General features: G+C 38.8%; 1 protein-coding gene across 4 annotated transcripts in view; it reads right to left on the reverse strand.

Moving 5' to 3' along the window:
- Positions 1-16,493, reverse strand: part of MYLK (myosin light chain kinase) — a 206,665-nt gene that overhangs the window by 178,035 nt on the left and 12,137 nt on the right. For 2 of the 4 annotated variants that reach the window (XM_027679011.1, XM_027679010.1), the window contains exon 2: positions 15,504-15,576. The exons of the other annotated variants lie outside the window; for them this stretch is intronic. The gene's annotated coding sequence lies outside the window, so the exon portion shown is untranslated. The remainder of the gene's footprint in view (positions 1-15,503; positions 15,577-16,493) is intronic. 4 annotated transcript variants of the gene reach the window in all.

Raw genomic sequence — 16,493 nt, forward strand, 5'->3', positions numbered from 1 at the left:
GGATGTACAGATTTAGCTGTGCAAGGTCAGCAGGATCAATTAGGGCAGTAGTAGACACTTTATCAGCTTAAGGAGCTGGGCAGCTCTCAGATTCAGACATTGGAAAATGGAAAGTTTGGGAAATACTCGCCACCCTTTAAAAAATTCATAACACAAGTCATGAAAATGTGGCAACAAGATCAGAAGTCTGCAAGAACAGCCAAATGGAAAAAGATCGAGGCAGGAATTGATTATAAGAACATGGGACAGACTGAATGGAATTATCAATTGTAGAAAGTCTAAGAAAAACAGAAACAAGTGGAACATAGAACAGGTCAAAGATTTTAAACCTTTCCAACAAGTTTCACAGCATTTGGCCCTTTCTTAGGAAAGTACATGTGATATACCAGGGGAAAGGAATTACTCAAGGCAGTGTGTGAAACTAGGCAGATTTTAAAGTGGCCTTGACATACTTTTACATACACACAATAAAGTTCCACTGCCTGTTTCATGGGGTTTGAGTTTCTAAACAAAAGGTAAACCCACTGAGTTGGGATGGAAAAACCTCCAGTTTAGTTTTCGAAGACCAGTGCTTGGCAATGGGCACCCAGGATAACAAACACAGGAGTGATTCAAACTTCCTGGGGTAACTGGAGGCCTGTTCAAGGCCCAAGGGACTAGAATTATGATCATATTGTTCAGCAAATGTATTCTGGACTAGATCTGCTATTTGACCTTTCAGGTCTCTTGCAAAAATCTACTATGTCATTAATGTCCAGACAGATTTGGATAAGGAGAATCTGCTTTCAATAAGTGTCTGTAAAGGAAGGGAGGGAGGACAGAGCCTAGGAGGATTTATTCAAATTAACATTCTCCTATTGTTGACAGTTTCCAACATCTCTCTGCTCCTTGTTTCTGCAGAACTGACTTCCATGTGAAGAGCTCTCCTTTATTGATAATGGTGATAATCTTCACTGATAATCTACAATGAATGTCTTGTAAAGCTTTACTACCTTCCTCTTCTACTTTCATAGCCCTTGACCTCATTCCAGACTGAAGCACTTCAAGGCTAGCAGTGTCTTCCCCAAAACAGGACACTGAAGTCCTTTAACATAACAGCAATTTGAAAAATATCAGTAACAAATGTAATTAGAGGAATTAAGTCATGTTTGATATAGAGAAAGAGAAAGGAGATTTTAGATGTATCTCAGCCTCTCAGAATGGTTTATTTTAATACACTTCATTTATTTTGCTATCTTTATTAATTTTAATTAATTTTATTATTTAATTAATTCTATTAATGGTTTATTTTAACCAACTGAAAATAAAAATTCATACAGTAAATTTCTTCCATGTTATCTAGCACAGATGAGCACAAAACCATTTTTAATGGAAATGTCAATTCCTCCCAAGCCAGATTACATAGCAACAGCTCTCCCACTCAAATTAAAAATTTTGTGCTAAATGAAAAATAGAAATAATTCTTTACTTTTGTCAGTAACAAAATACAGCATGCACAGCCCTATCTCAAACTTCTACTTACCAGGTAGGAAATGGTTTCTCCTTCAGAACAGATAGGTAAAAATCCCAAATCCACTAAGCAGGCAAACCTTTTTGCAAGTCAAAGGTGTAAAAGAATTTGGTGACCATGAGAACGCCAGCAGGAAAATACATGCCTAAGTCCAGTTGAAATGTCTATTACAAAGGTCTATTTTTCCTTTTGTTTTTATCCACTTCAAACTTTCTCTTGTTTGCTGCAGGTCATCTCTAGTTAATGTTTAGTTGAGCAGACTGGGGCTGCACAGATACTCAGAAGCCGATGTTTAACTTACCCTGTGCTGTTAAAGAGTGCCCAATACAATACTACTCACCTTCATTACATACTCTCCGTATTTTTCTAGCTACTTTGATGCACAATGAAACAGTTAACGTTCACCTTTAGAGTTGTATCAATGCCATTTGAATTAGCCATCCATTGAATGAATGAGAGGAATTCAACACCTCAAGGCTTCTTGTTTCAGGCTGCCTGCCAACTCAGGTGGCTGCAGGAGTTTCTGCGCTCTTTCAACAAGGTTTCTCCACAACTACAAAAGTTAAAATGTTAGTTTGAGAACTTCTAGTAATAGAAATAGAGTATAAGTGTGGTATCTGTCTAGTCCTCAAACTTTACCTAGTCCTTTTGAAGGAAAAGCCTGTCTTACTAGTTGAAAAGTCCTGTGTCTCTTCACAGTTGTTTAATTTTCCTCAGGACAGTCTTCTTAGGAAGGCAAAAAAATTTCTTCTGCTCCCTGAAGATGACTTTCTTGGAGTTGTGTATGTTTACACTGTATATGAGCTGTATTTCAGTGTGCGTGGCCAGGGATAAATGCAGCCACCTCTTCACTCCCAGAGGAGTGTGAATGCTGGACTATGACACAAACCACAAAAATAGGCAGTGGGCCAGACACCAGAAAGCAAAGCAATTCTCATTCCTGAGTACTTGCTGGTTTCCTATTGATTGCAGTGGGAAACTTCCAAGTTCCCACTCCCAGTCTCTGGGACAGCAGCAAAAATACACACTTTCTGAGCACAGCACCAAAGAGGTCAACAAAACAGCACCACCCTGCAGCTTCACTACACTGGCTCACACACCACTAATGTGACACTGGCATTGACCTGGAATTCACTCATGGCAGTTACAGGATTAAACAAGCAAAATCCAGAGTGACAAAATCTCACGTGCACTCTGCCCATGTGAAATACAATTGTCTGTCACTTGTCAAAGGAGCTTTACAGAACTAACAGCTTACAGTACTGCTTCCTTCACATTCACAAACATGAACCAGGGCACCACACTTCCATTCTTTCCACGACAAAAGCAGGAAATTCCCCCCAACCATTATTTCAATATTTAAAACCCAAAGTGGACAGTCAGAAAGGTTAGAGGCTGGAAAGAAGCATGGGTCCCAATTAGGGAAGCCACAGCTAAATTACCTGGATAATAACAGTAAATAACTTCAACAAACAGAAGTGGAAAAGGCTTTCAAGATGATTAAAGCAACAGGGAGTGAAACTGAAGTGAGCACATAGATGCTACTAAAGTGACAAAACAGAACTGAGATCAGCACCTCTCAAAGCAATCATTCTGATTAAATCAATGGAGCCACACTGAACTGTGAGAAATTCCTGGATGAAGTTCTGGCAGACAAGGCTACTGTGAGCCTTGATATATGAAAAAAGGAGTGGAGAATAAATTGTAGGATGTAGTTTGATCATTAAGTGGAACATTACCAAAATATCGTGTCTGTAAATGAAGTCAGACAGCTAGAGATGTTGGAAAGCAAGCCACAAAACTGCCCCAATGTCTCATTCTTATGTATATCCTATCTCCAGTGACCATCAGTAGCACTTGCCTTGGGAAAGAACACAAAGCCAGAGTAAGCTTACAGCAATTCTTTCCCAAATACACCCTCCTGGCAATCAGCAGTTTATGGATTTAAGAAGTCAGACCATTGTGTTTCATAGTCCCTGAGTTTAACCTCTATGAATTTAACCTCTTTCTGAACCCAGTTTGGCCTTCTTGACATTTTATTGCAGTGAGTTCCACAATCAACTGCACGTGCCTTATATGAAAAAAAAAAACCAAATTGTTTTAAATTGCTAGTTGTCTAAGTTTTATTGAGTTCTTTCTTTATTCAAATGAAGCTATGTCTAATTACTCCTTGTTTACCTTCTCCCCATCATTTTTAGTTTTATGACACCCTCAGCCTCCAACCAAGATTTTTTTTCCAAACTGAAAAGTCCTCATCTACTCTCTGGTCTTGTGGATGTTATTCCACACCCACGGTTTTTCTGCATATCTCTGAATCCTCAGGTGTATCAAACCTTTCTGAGTTATAGACAGAGCTGCAGATACATGTTATGGAACTACCAGAATAACACTTTCTGGTTTATTCTGTATTATAATTTCTAACTTTGTTATTTGGCCACTCCTGGAACTGACAATTTGAAAGAACTATCCACTATCTAATAATGCCAAAACCATCCTGCTCTACCTAAGAATTAAAATTACATTCTCCATTAACATATTACATGCAGATTCTCAAAACCTCAGTTGTATTTGTTACTGCAATACTTTCTCACAGCTAATCTAGAATTAGCCCTGACACAATGCTCAACACAACAACATCTCCCCAATGCTGTAAATGTAGCAGAACATTCATTCCACTTCAATAAAGTTTTTCAAGTAGAAAGTTGTCTTGGGAATAAAGCACACCATGAACTAGTCTCATATCATCCCTAGCACTTAAAGATATTTGACACAGAGAGAGACAAAAAGCTGCAAGAAAACATTCTCTCCATTTCTTAAAACTTGATCTATAACGAATAGAAGCCTGAAGAAAAGCTGTGTGATTGATTCTCACTCTCAGCACTCTTGCTTTTTCCCCTTCTCCAAGAGTATGATATAGGGATATAAACCAGTAGCCTCAATTCTTCACACAAACACACACACCTCCCAAGTTAACAGAAAAGATGAAAACCAGCTGCCTTCTAATTTGCCTCTGCTCTAAGTAAGTGATTCCCACATTTATCAATATTTCATCTAGCTTTTTTTGGCACCAACATTTTCCACATCACTTAGAAGTAGAGGGGAGACTAGGGATGGGAGGGAGAATGCAAATGTAACTCCCACACAAAAGAAAAAAAAACCCTCACTGGTGTCAGGTTTCACAGTGGGACTCTTTCTTTGCAAGATTATTCAATGCCTTTAATGATTTTTCTCTCTTACAACAAATCTTTAAGTCATTTTCTGATTTTGAACAACCAGAACAAGCAAAACTAATATAGATTACTTTCAAAGTAGAAGAATGTTTCTAATTCACTAGTTCTTCAATATTAACTCAAAGATGAACCAATATTAATGCACTCTTTAAAACCAAATGTACCTCAAAGGGTGTTTGGAAAAGGTTGCTTTCTTCTCACCTACTGAGACCTTCCGGGTTCCAGACATGCAACAGCAGGTTCCAAAACAGAAACTGGCTCAGGACACTTCTAGGATACCAAATCCACAGGTGGAATGCTGCTCCCCTGGATAGCAAGTGAGAGAAAACTACTTCTGAAGGCTCTTGGGAGGCAGAACTGGAGTTTTATCCTACGCACCAAACACACACACGCGCTCCGTCCATAGCCCAGGGAAGGTCTCTGCCGGCTCCCTGGTAACCAGCTTTCTGTTTTGTTGACTAGACTGTTGGAAATCATTAGGGAAAGAAAAGCATGACTTGGCAGTAATGCTCTGGACTCAGAGTACACGAGCTGTGCCACCATCAGTTTCTGTGAGAAGGGGTAACTACAATGACCATTGTCAAGGTATTCAATCTTTCCCAGACAGAGTTCCTCACCTCTTTGCTTGTAAAAGGATGGGATCTTTGTGTTTCTAAGTGGAAACTCCTTATCCCAGGAGCTGTGTCTGTAGTTAGTGCTTGTACAACAACATGAACAGGTTTCTAATCTCCAGTCCTGAGGGATCTTGGATACACACCTTAAGTATCGGCTGTTATCAATGACAACATTCACCTCCTCCTTCCTGTCCCCACTCTTTTCTTGTATTCTTACCCTTCCCTTTTTACTAACTCCAGCATTCACCCAAGCACCAGGGGATCTGGATCAGGACTGAAAATAAAATCATCTTACATTCAAAAGGACCAGAATTTGGAGTTTGAATATCTTCCTCTGTTCCAAGATGCGACTTCATGGTGTCTTAGAAATATATTCTAGGTTAAAGTCACAATATTCCTTCAATTCCTTGTTGAGGAGAATAAGAGATGTAAGAAAATATAATTTCCATGAAAGATCAATAGATAGAAATTGTTTGTCACATCAGGAAAATATGGTCAAAATGTACCATTGTTTGCTGAGATCCAGGAAAGTGTAGAATTGGGATGACAAAAACAGCTTCAGAAACTTTAAACTGGATGAGGGGTCCATGTTTATAAACTATGAACTGGGATTTTGAGCAACCCAGTCTGGTGGAAGGTGCTCCTGGCCATGGCAGGGGGTTGGAATGAGATGAGCTTTGAGGTCCCTTCCAACACAAACCACCCTATGATTCTATGAACCAGGACCCCAGACAGATTGAGAGTTCACCAGTTTTATGAGATGCTGAAGGAGATCTTTGCCTTACCCAGGAATGAGGATGAAAGAAGGAAAACCAATAAACAGATAATACAATGGCTGAGTCCCAGGAAATGTTAGCTGGAAAGGAACTCTACACATCCCTAACACAAAATCCCACTTGAAGCAGAACTGTCATCAACACCCAAAGAAATTAGTTGGGGTTTTGTCTAAACATGTCTTGAATACCTCCACAAACAGACGTGCCACAAAGTTTCTGCGTAACCAATTCCACTGCTCCACTATCCTGCCAAGCTTCAATAGCAACCACTCAAGCTGCCCCTCATTTTTCCATCTGCCACTACTGAGAAAAAGCTTGGCTGGTCCATCTTTGTAGCTCCCCTTTAAGTAATTGTAGGCTGTTATTTGATTGACAGCTCAGTAGCAAGACTAAATATGAAAGCTTTGTAAATCTCTCACTAGAGTAGGATACACTTAGCAATGAAATCTCTTGGAAAGTAAAGAGTGAGACTGAAGAGCAAAATTTTCATTTTCCCACTAATTTGGGGAATTTTAAATGAAATAAAATAGCATACAGTATAAACCAGCATATTTCATTAAAAGTAGAGTTCAGTTAAAAGGGACATTTTTCTTCCACACTATTTAAAGAGAAATAACTTTTGCCATATTGGCTGTGATTCCAGGCTCTCTGTTCCTCCCAAGAAATAAAATAAGAAATTTCAATATAAGCTTTTTTCCCCATTCTAAGATAGGACTGGAAAAGGGGAGGAATTTAATGAGTGTTATCTGCTCTGTTGGCACTCAGAAGGGCTATGATTGAGAGAAAAAACACCCCATGGAACACGTAAAAATGGATTTAATTACAAAATATAATTATTTCCTGCAAAAATATCAATTTTAAAAAGGATTCTCTTCCAAGTCTACTGTCATTATCACAATCTAAGTTATATACTCAAATCTATGCTATTACAAGACATTTGTACTAGCCTGTTTCCTTAACCAAAACAAACACACAGTCTAACTAGAATAGTATGCTTAAACTAGAATACTATGCCAAGATACTGCACTTTCACTATTATTTGGTTTTCTTCCCTCTGCTTCTGAGTACCTTTGGGATGTGTCTTCATAAAGCAGCTATTGAACTAACACAGAAAATTAATATTTTGCGATATGTATTCAAGTTACTTTAAAGATAAAATTTTGGGTCAGCTAACTGATTTGGGGGGAAAAAAATAATGCATTTACCTCACTGAAACCAAAACTCCTCCCTAGGTAATTCTCTCTGACTCTAAAGGTCAAGAGTACATAACGTTTCCAACTCAAACTACTTGTGTTCTTAGATGAAAACAGGTTAGTGACCAGATCCAGACTGGGTGCAAATCCGATGAATCCATATGGTCTCAAACACTTTGAGAAGAACAGTCATGGTCGTGATAAGCATGAGTTGATCCATCCAAAGTATGAAGCCCTTCATTTCTGAGTGAGAGACGTCTAAACCTGGCCATTCTCATAAAAATCAGCATTTCCATACTGTCCCAGCCTCCTATGCACAGAAGTCAAGCTGCTAAAGAACCACAATGACTTTTTTTACTGTCTTTCTACATAAAGTTCTGTTCTTATTAGGTGGCTTATTCAGCCCATATTAAAAAGTTCAAGTCAAAAAACTGCTGCAGTTTTATTTAAACAAAGATTGTGGGGTTTTTTAAGAAAATGTATCATAATTTACACAGAGAAGGGACTAGTATGCTTTTAATCTTAAAATATGTTCTATACAGCTGTAACTTTAGGGTTTTGTGCTTATTTTCAGAGTATACTTAACTAAGAAAAAACTGCAGAATGGCAATTTTGAAAAGAAAAATGGAAGGAAGAATTCCAACACCACAATATTTGTAACATGAAACAGCTCTTTTCTAACCAGAGCTTGACCATGCTTTTCAAAAGGAGAAGCATCAATTATGAAAAGAAGGTGATGTTCGGTGAATTTCTCAGTAGCTACAGGATGATTAGGACAGTGGGCAACATATAATACGAAATGTACTGTGCTGCTCTCACAATGAGCTCTCTTGAGTAAATGGTTCAGTTGCACTATTTATCAAAGGAGAATAAACAGAGACATGAAGAAACATGCATATCTGAATCCCACACTGGTGTAAAGTTGTGTTTTGCTTCAGTATAGGCAGTTAGGGGGTGGAGGTGTCTATTTTTTTTCTAAAAACATTTCAATGCAATTTTTAACAATTACAACAGTCCAAGTAAAAATGAGTGGAGAGGGCATGCAAAATGTAGAAAGTAGGAGATGGAAGGGAGCAGTAGTCTGCCAAGTCAATAGTTTTTTTAAGCCCTTGTTTTTCCCTCATCGCTTTTCCCCAAATCCAACTAGTGGGGAAAAAACATCAGACAACCAACAGCAGTATCCCCACTGGAAGACGGATGCCTTCTATAGAGCTCATCTGCAATGGTATTCATGTTCCTTTAAGCCTCTGTTTGAACAATATCACTATGGAAACAGATCTGAGATGCCCTGCACCTTATCAGGCCTTCTCTGTTTAAATTCTTTTCTTGTGTTTTCAACAAAGCCATTCACTGAACCTCAACTAATCCAAGATTCTGTTAGGGGTGAGGTTTTTGCTTGGTGGGTTTTTTTTCCCTTCACTACCGTGTCTCTTCCAAAAGGTTCTCTCCCCCACTAATGCCATGTGACAAGTTTTATTTGACTCACACCTCTTCAGTTCTTAGCTCAAAAATATTATGGCTGTATTTATTGCCTAAAAGATTCTGTAGTTTTTATTCTTCCCCGCCTGCCCTCCAAGTGACATAGTTTTCAATGAAAATTCCACTCATTCAACAGCAACTTTTTCATTTTGTTTTTAGCTGTTCAGACTCTGCCTGCATCTACATCAGATGTGCCTGTAAGTTCTCTGTAGAGCATTCCTAGGTTAGAGGTATAAAGGGTTACATCTTTGTAATACCAACAGTTTATCAATTCCAGATGCATATGGAATCCCAAATCCCATGTTTACAAATTCCAAATATTAGAATACTTTTGGGGAACAGAGAACAGGAGGGGAGCTGGGAAGCTTCAAGGTTACATTATGCAAATGAAAGAGGGCAAATCTGGGTTTGCCCTCACTGCACCCAAATCTGGTGCACAGGCAAAAACCAGAGCAATTCTTCTGCAAACTAAGCAAATTTAATACTGCAAGGGCCTCTGCAGTGGTAATAAATTCATGCTATAATCCTCCACCTAAGCAGACAGGAGACAAGTGTTATTTAAGCTTCAAGTTTTTAATGCTGCCCATAACTGTAATTCAAAGTGAGGCTACAAGAAACACCTTTAAGGAGAGTTTCTGGTACTTTCTAGTGCAGGGAGGAGATGGAGTCTTATCAGCTTGCAAGAGAGTTTGGTGAAGAGAAGAATGGGAGTTATAAAAAAATTTTATTCTCTTACTACCCTAGGCATTCTGGGTTGGCTGAGGAAGCAGAAGATACAGCAACACAGTAGCCTGAGAGAGGTTGTAGCTCTCAGAGTTCCCAGGTGGACTAGTTTAAATACAAAGGCAACTGTCATTAGCTATGCAAATGAGTTTCACAATAGAGAATTAATAAAAACCTCCTTATTGACTTCCACTGCGACAAAGCAACTGTATGTACAAAGGTGCTTTAAAAACAGGTGAAACTGGAAGAAAGCACACAACTCAAACATTCCCCTTTATAGATTTAACTGCATTATTTCTAGGCTTTCATGGACCAAAATGTCTGATGGAGGCAGGACAGCACAATTCACAAGAAATACTTGCTAGGGCTCAGTTACTATTTCAAATGGAAATAAGAACAATTCTTAAAAACCTCATAGCAAACCAGTTTCTTTCATGTGTTGATACTGCAGACTTGTATTTTCTTTCTCTCTCTATAATATACCACCTAACAGCTTTTGTGAGGTGTAAAACATGACACATTGCAGTAATGGATTTTAAGTAATATGTTGCACAGCTAATTTTGGTTTACTGAGGAACAAGTTTAGGATGCAGCCAAGGAGAGGACTAAACACACTGCTGATTTTCAGGGATTTAAAAGTTGGGATATAAAATGAGGAACTAGGAAGCACTGTGCTAACTTAATTTCTTGCCATAGCTCACCTTTCAATGGGTGAGATCAGGGCATTCCCAGGGACCCTGTGCATAAGGGCATCAGTGCTCCAACCTCTTCTGGCACAGAGGGCAAAGGAGCACAGCAAGAGGTCACCTGTGCTTTTGAGAGCAACAGTTCCACACCAAAAGCTGCAGCTTTGCAACCTAGTTGGGTTAACTTCCATGTGTACAGGCGCTCCGGGTTCATTTTGTTTCTTATCTTAAACATCCCTCTTTTGGGTTTCACCCCCACTCTTGATAGCATCCTGTTAACTGATACCAAACCACCCAAACCAAACAGAAAAATACTTAAATAATACAATTTGGAGTAACAAAAGGCTAGGATAACCAGAGACATAAAAGTCATGGGTGGAAAAGGAACAGTGAATATATTTAGTTTAGAAACTAGAAGAATGCTTCTAATATGGCAGAGGAGCAGCTTCCCACTAATTAAAGAAGCCTAATTTCACTGAATTATCAGAGTATGAAAGAGGTTGTAGGGCACAGGTATTGCAAATAGGGCTGGACAGGCTTCCCTGGACCACTGGGTCTCATTTCCTGCAAGGACAGTGCCAGAGTTGGATACTTCTGTGTCCCACAGTGTCCTTTCATTATGTCATGAAGTTCTCTCTGAAATTACTGAAAGTTGTGCTTACATTTCTGAGGGCAGATCTGGGCAATTTGCCTTTAGCCTCATACCACTGGATACACTTTCCTTCCTCCCTCCCTGCCCACAGTTTTAAGAATTAAGTTGGGAACATAAATCTCTACTTCAGATTTCCTTGGTTTAGCTGGACTAAGCCAAGACACTCCCTGCCCCTCTCAAGCATCTATAGCAATGAACCCATTTTGGAGTAATTTCTTCTCCTATGGAAGACACTCGCCAATTACACTGATATGTATTTTCTGTCCATATTACTTTGATTTTGTAATCCAAACTAGAGCAAGACTTTGGTTGCTTCTGTGTTCCTCAGGCTGCTGTGTGTCCTCAAAAGACAACTGAAGTGGTGAAATGAATTTGGAACACTGGTTTTCCTTGAAAGCTTTCTCACGGAAAGCTTTAGTGATCCTTCCGCTACAGACTGATCACCAGACAGTTGCCATTAATTACTGCATGGAGACATTTGGCCAGATATACACAAGACACAAATCATGCATTAGGGATTTAGCTGGTTTAGAAATATGGCAGAAGGAGTTGTCTTTCTCACGTTGTGTCTTGTATCCATCATTTCAAATTCCTGTGGGATTTTTGCTGACCTGCCTGAAGAAAGAAGCAAGTAGGACTCAGGAGTGAAGCTGATGCAGCACAGGTCACAAACTGAATTTAAATGAAGCAGAGAAGTGGAGCTTTGCCAAAACCATGAGCCTCTTCCTGCTACACTGCACCCTTCCAGCCTAGAGGCTGTAGTAGGTTTGAACCCACCATTAAACCCATGTCTGAGTAGAAGACTCTATTTCATGGTCTAGGAGAACATTAATTTGATGATTAAGAGGGAAAACAGGGTTTACAGCATTGTTGATGCAAGCAGTAGTAGAACCAGCTGCCAGTCCTCTTGGAATGAGGAGGCACATTGCAACAAGAACCACATTTTCTGTAAGAAATCTCAGAGAACGTTACGAGCGAGTTGTCTCTAACATCTCAGATTTATAGCATGACCTGGCTCAGAACCATTGCAATTTCAGAGCTTCCTCACAACAAAAACTGTTATTAAGGCTTGAAACTTTGGCCAAGGCTTTTATTCCTATAGCAGTTTATTATCTCCTACCCTTCTAGCCCTGGAAGTCCAACAGCACAATGGTCTCCCAAGGTTATATGTTAAAACGTGCAATAACAATTTAGAGCTACAGCATCCACCTTCCTATAAAGAACTTTCTCACAAGCCACTGGTGGCATGTGGGGTCCTGAGGTCAGCAAAACACATCGTCTCATTCCACCTTGATCTCTTCTGACATTAAAAGAGATCAACAGATAAGAAAGGAAGAAAATTGCCCCAGCATGTCTGTACATAGAATCAAGCATTTATGTGGATATGGTGTGAGGCAGTAATGTAATGAAGGTGAATGAAAGAATCCAGGGAATTTTCTATCTCATTCCTTGTAAGCTATGATGCACAAAACAAATGAACACAACTGTTTGTACAGAGAACAGCTCTTCTAGACACAGTTTGAATTAGTTTTAAAATGAGTCAGTGATGGTGAGACAGCACAGCTTGCAAATCCCACCAAGAAAGAAAGTAAATTTTCAGTTAATTAGGACAGGGACTTCCCACTGAATCTGTCTCTTTTCCCTTTAGAGAAATGAAACATTTTTCCTAGGACTGAAAGGACTCAGATCCAAAGGAGGAACCGCACTGTGACACTACCAGTCTCCCAGCTGATTCTTCCGCCCAACAAGTCTGCACTTCATGTATTGATACGTGGAAGAAATCCCCTTGTAAGGAAAAAGAGATTGGAGGTTAATCTTTGCTTTAACAATAAAAATATGAAGCTACTTCACAAACCATTTCAGTCTCATGGGTTAAATGGAACCAGCTGTACATGTGGCCATCATGCAAACAAAACGCTGTCACTAAAAAAAAAAGTTATTTCATGTTGGCACAGAAAAGTGGGTAGGACACTACACTGCTGTCAAAAAGGGACAGTCAGTCATTCAGTTTGACCCACTGGATACTGTCAGTAATTCAGTTTAACTTTTTTACATCTGTATGGAGCCTGGTCAGTGCTGCCTGGTTGAAGCACAAAATACAGGAAGAAAATTCTAAGCAGCGGTGAAGCATTTTTAACAGCTGCTGCCTGCTGCATTGATTGAACACAATTCTCAGAAGTAAGTCCTGTGAAATCCAGTATTTGCCCCAAGAAACACGTCTGGGATTATCCCATAGATTTCATGTGCACAGGATACATGCAGCTTCAAAAGACAACTCCCCGCTGACTGAAGGAGGAACAGGTATTACAGGGCTTTTAAGCCTCTGCAAGCAATATAGATATCATATCCTTTTCCTGTATTACTCTATAGACTCCAATAAATCTACAGAATTCAGCTTACCACAAAGCTACTGTTTTTCAGACCGACTGACCCAATGACTGGTATTTATTTGCTGAGACAAGCTCCATAAAAATAAAAGTAAAAAATCCACCCTCTTCCTCCTCATCACCACAAAGATGACATCTTGTTGCCAATCTGCCTGCCAGGAAGCCATATGGAAACAATATCAATACCACAATCTATAGGCACCCTTCCAATGCATTAATCAGGTCATTAGAGTTCAATACTGACAGCATCTTTAAGAACTGGAAAGGATAAAGCTGTGGTAATAAGGCACAGTCAAGATCCATCCCCAGGGCCTGGTTAGATCTTCCTCTTCTTTGGTTTTTCCCTTTTTTTCTTTAAAGAACATACAGCATTAGCATTTTTCCCCCCAGTGTTTGGTTTAAATTTACCATTTCTGAGAACCTCGAAGCCCAAGCAAGGCCTCTCAGTTGGATGCACAAATCCATAATGGAAAATGTATTCCACCTCACTGAAGCAAATGCAAGTTCCCTCACATGAGCCACGAAAAGTCACAGGCTTCTGCCTTGACAGCAGAGTTACCCACATAAACCCTTAAAAAGGCATTGAAAAAGTCTGGAGAGAATTAAATGGGGCATGACAATGATTTGGAGACTGGGGAAAAATAGATTAAAAAAATATAAATATATACATACACACGTATTATAGCCAAAAACCACACAAAGTTCAGTTTAAGATGGTTACAAGGTTTCTTATCACACATAACAGTACTTTCAGAGGGAGAGTTATCTCAGAGACATACCAAAACCCAGGGGTGGAAAACTGAAGCTGCAGAAATCTAAATTTGACAGTGTCTTTCTTCTAAAGCATGAAGAAAGATAACAAATGGGGGAGGGGGGCAAAGAAGGTGTTACATGTGGTTTTGGTCTCCTATCTTCCTTTCTCAAAAGAAAAGAAACCACATGGTTTCCTGAGAGATCTGTTTTAACAAGTTATTGAGTACATTCTAGCACAACTGAAAAGAAAGACACTTCTGAAAAGCAGCAGAGAAAAAGTAGAAGGAAAGCAAATCCCCCTAGATTAGAAAAACAAACAAATCACAAATATTCAGTTTTGTTGGCTTAGTACAGCTCCTCATTAAAATAAATAACTAAATAATAAATAAATAAATAAATATAAAAATCACTGCACTAGAAGCAAGCAGCTGTTTGTCATCTTGGACAAAACTCTTTAGGTGCAGTGACAAGGCTTTACTCTATGTTTGCACAGAAGGCTGGCATAACATGACTCCACGTTAATTGTTGTACTACGTAACTCCATAACACAAAAGGGAACACTCAGCCCTTGTTCTGAATTTAAGTTAACCAGAGCTGTTCAAAATAACAGCATCAAATTCTGACACTGAACCGAAACTCGGGTTTTGTTTTCACAAGTTGAGATTCAATATTTGTCAAACAATTCAAAACTTTTTATTTTTCTAGTAAGATTATTTTTTTTAGTTTCTAGAAGTATTTCTGTCTCTTATAAGTCTGGAAACTTTGCAGAGCAGTATTCCTATAAAGCAAGTTTAAACTCTCTCATTTGAAGATGGAAGAGAGTGAATAACTTCATCTGGAAGGGGCAAGGTACAGGGAATTCATGTACTAAGTTTAAAGGGTTATTTTTATCCTTATTGCTTTATTTTTTATGCTACAAACTTTCAAAAGTAGTTAGTAATAGCTTCATGTCCAGTTTATACGCACCTAAAAACCTTCATGATCTGCAGATGGAATGGAACACGTGGATAAGAAGTCAGAGTTAATGTACAGTTATCAGAGGTTGAGTCTTATTTTGGAAGAAATTATTATTTTGTCTTGCCTCTATTACATATTTTTGAGCTAATTAATCTGGCTGAACCAATAGAATTAATATTAATTTGCAAATATAGGGGAAAAAATATTACATTAGAGACTCACAGTGAATTAGGCTAGAAAATTCACCCCCAAAAAATTCTCCAATGAGCTCCAGAAATTCTGCATGTGAAGCATACACTTTAAAGGTAAGAACTTAAATATTTAATAATACCTAAATATTCTCATAGCTACATTTGCATTTCTAAGTGTCATTTTTGTTGTTTTCTCCCCAATACTTTAAGTTAAATCCAGACTAAGCCTACATTATTGGTAATGCAAGTGTATTCAATCACAAGTTTTATTGAGTAACCTCCTAAACTTATTTTAGTAAGAACAAGACAACTTTGCATTCAGACGTGGAAACAGAAGATTTGCCTTCCTTACCTTTTTTCAGGCCTTGGAGAAGTCCCTCCAAACTCCTTTCCTTCTGATACTTCCTTGTAAAGTGTTTTGAAACCTAGTGATGAAAGTAGTAAGAACTATGTATTTGACATACCATTTGAAAAACATTCTACTAGAGACCCTACAAATAATTCAAGTCAAGGAATGTATTGTACAGTTACAAAACCATGAATTATTACACTGTTGAAATTATTGAAACATAAATATCAGAATAGTGAAGTCTGGCTGGAGTAGCTATACAAACTCACCATTCCATCTGCAAAGCAGAAAATTATACCTAGATAATAAGGAAAATCCTTCCAAAGCCTGGCACTAAGGACAATACCACAGCTTCTCAACAGAAGCCAATGACTGCAAAAGATCCTGAGAGCCACCGAAATTTCATTTGATAAGAAATCACTCAAGATTGGATTAGTCAGATACAGGACTGTAAGAAGTGTTCTGAATGGTGAAGTCCAGTTCCTCTCTGGGACAAGCAACTGTTTCACTTGACATCATTTCCCTTGCATGTCTCACAATGAAGTGATGAGGTCCAGGTTTTCACCACAGATGTTGTTTCAGTTGGCTTTGATGAGCTCTGCTCAATTTCACTTTAATTCTCTTTGCAGTAACTCTTAAAGTGCACAACTTGACTTCATTATTTAGCTCATCATATGACGAGGAACTCCTGCAACTCATCAGTAAAGTCATCACCCAGAGACAGCATGTTCACTTCCAACAGCTTTCTGGTCCAGGAAGATATGTAGTAGGCTTGAATCCAAGTCTTTCAAGAACAAAGCACAGACACATAGCTAGATTTGAAGCAAGATTGGTCCAGCACTCACTAGTTAAGAAAAGGCTCAGACAGACAAGCCCTGCAAGTTTAGGTGTATCTATTTACAGAATGCAAGGATGGCCATAGCAGGGGACAGGATGTGCCTCAGTAAAAACAAAACAACCCAAACAAAACAAAACAACCCAAACAAAACAAAA

The sequence above is a fragment of the Neopelma chrysocephalum genome, unplaced genomic scaffold (assembly GCF_003984885.1).
Source record: "Neopelma chrysocephalum unplaced genomic scaffold, ASM398488v2 Primary Assembly neopelma1_44, whole genome shotgun sequence".
In the NCBI taxonomy this organism is placed as follows: Eukaryota; Metazoa; Chordata; class Aves; order Passeriformes; family Pipridae; genus Neopelma; species Neopelma chrysocephalum.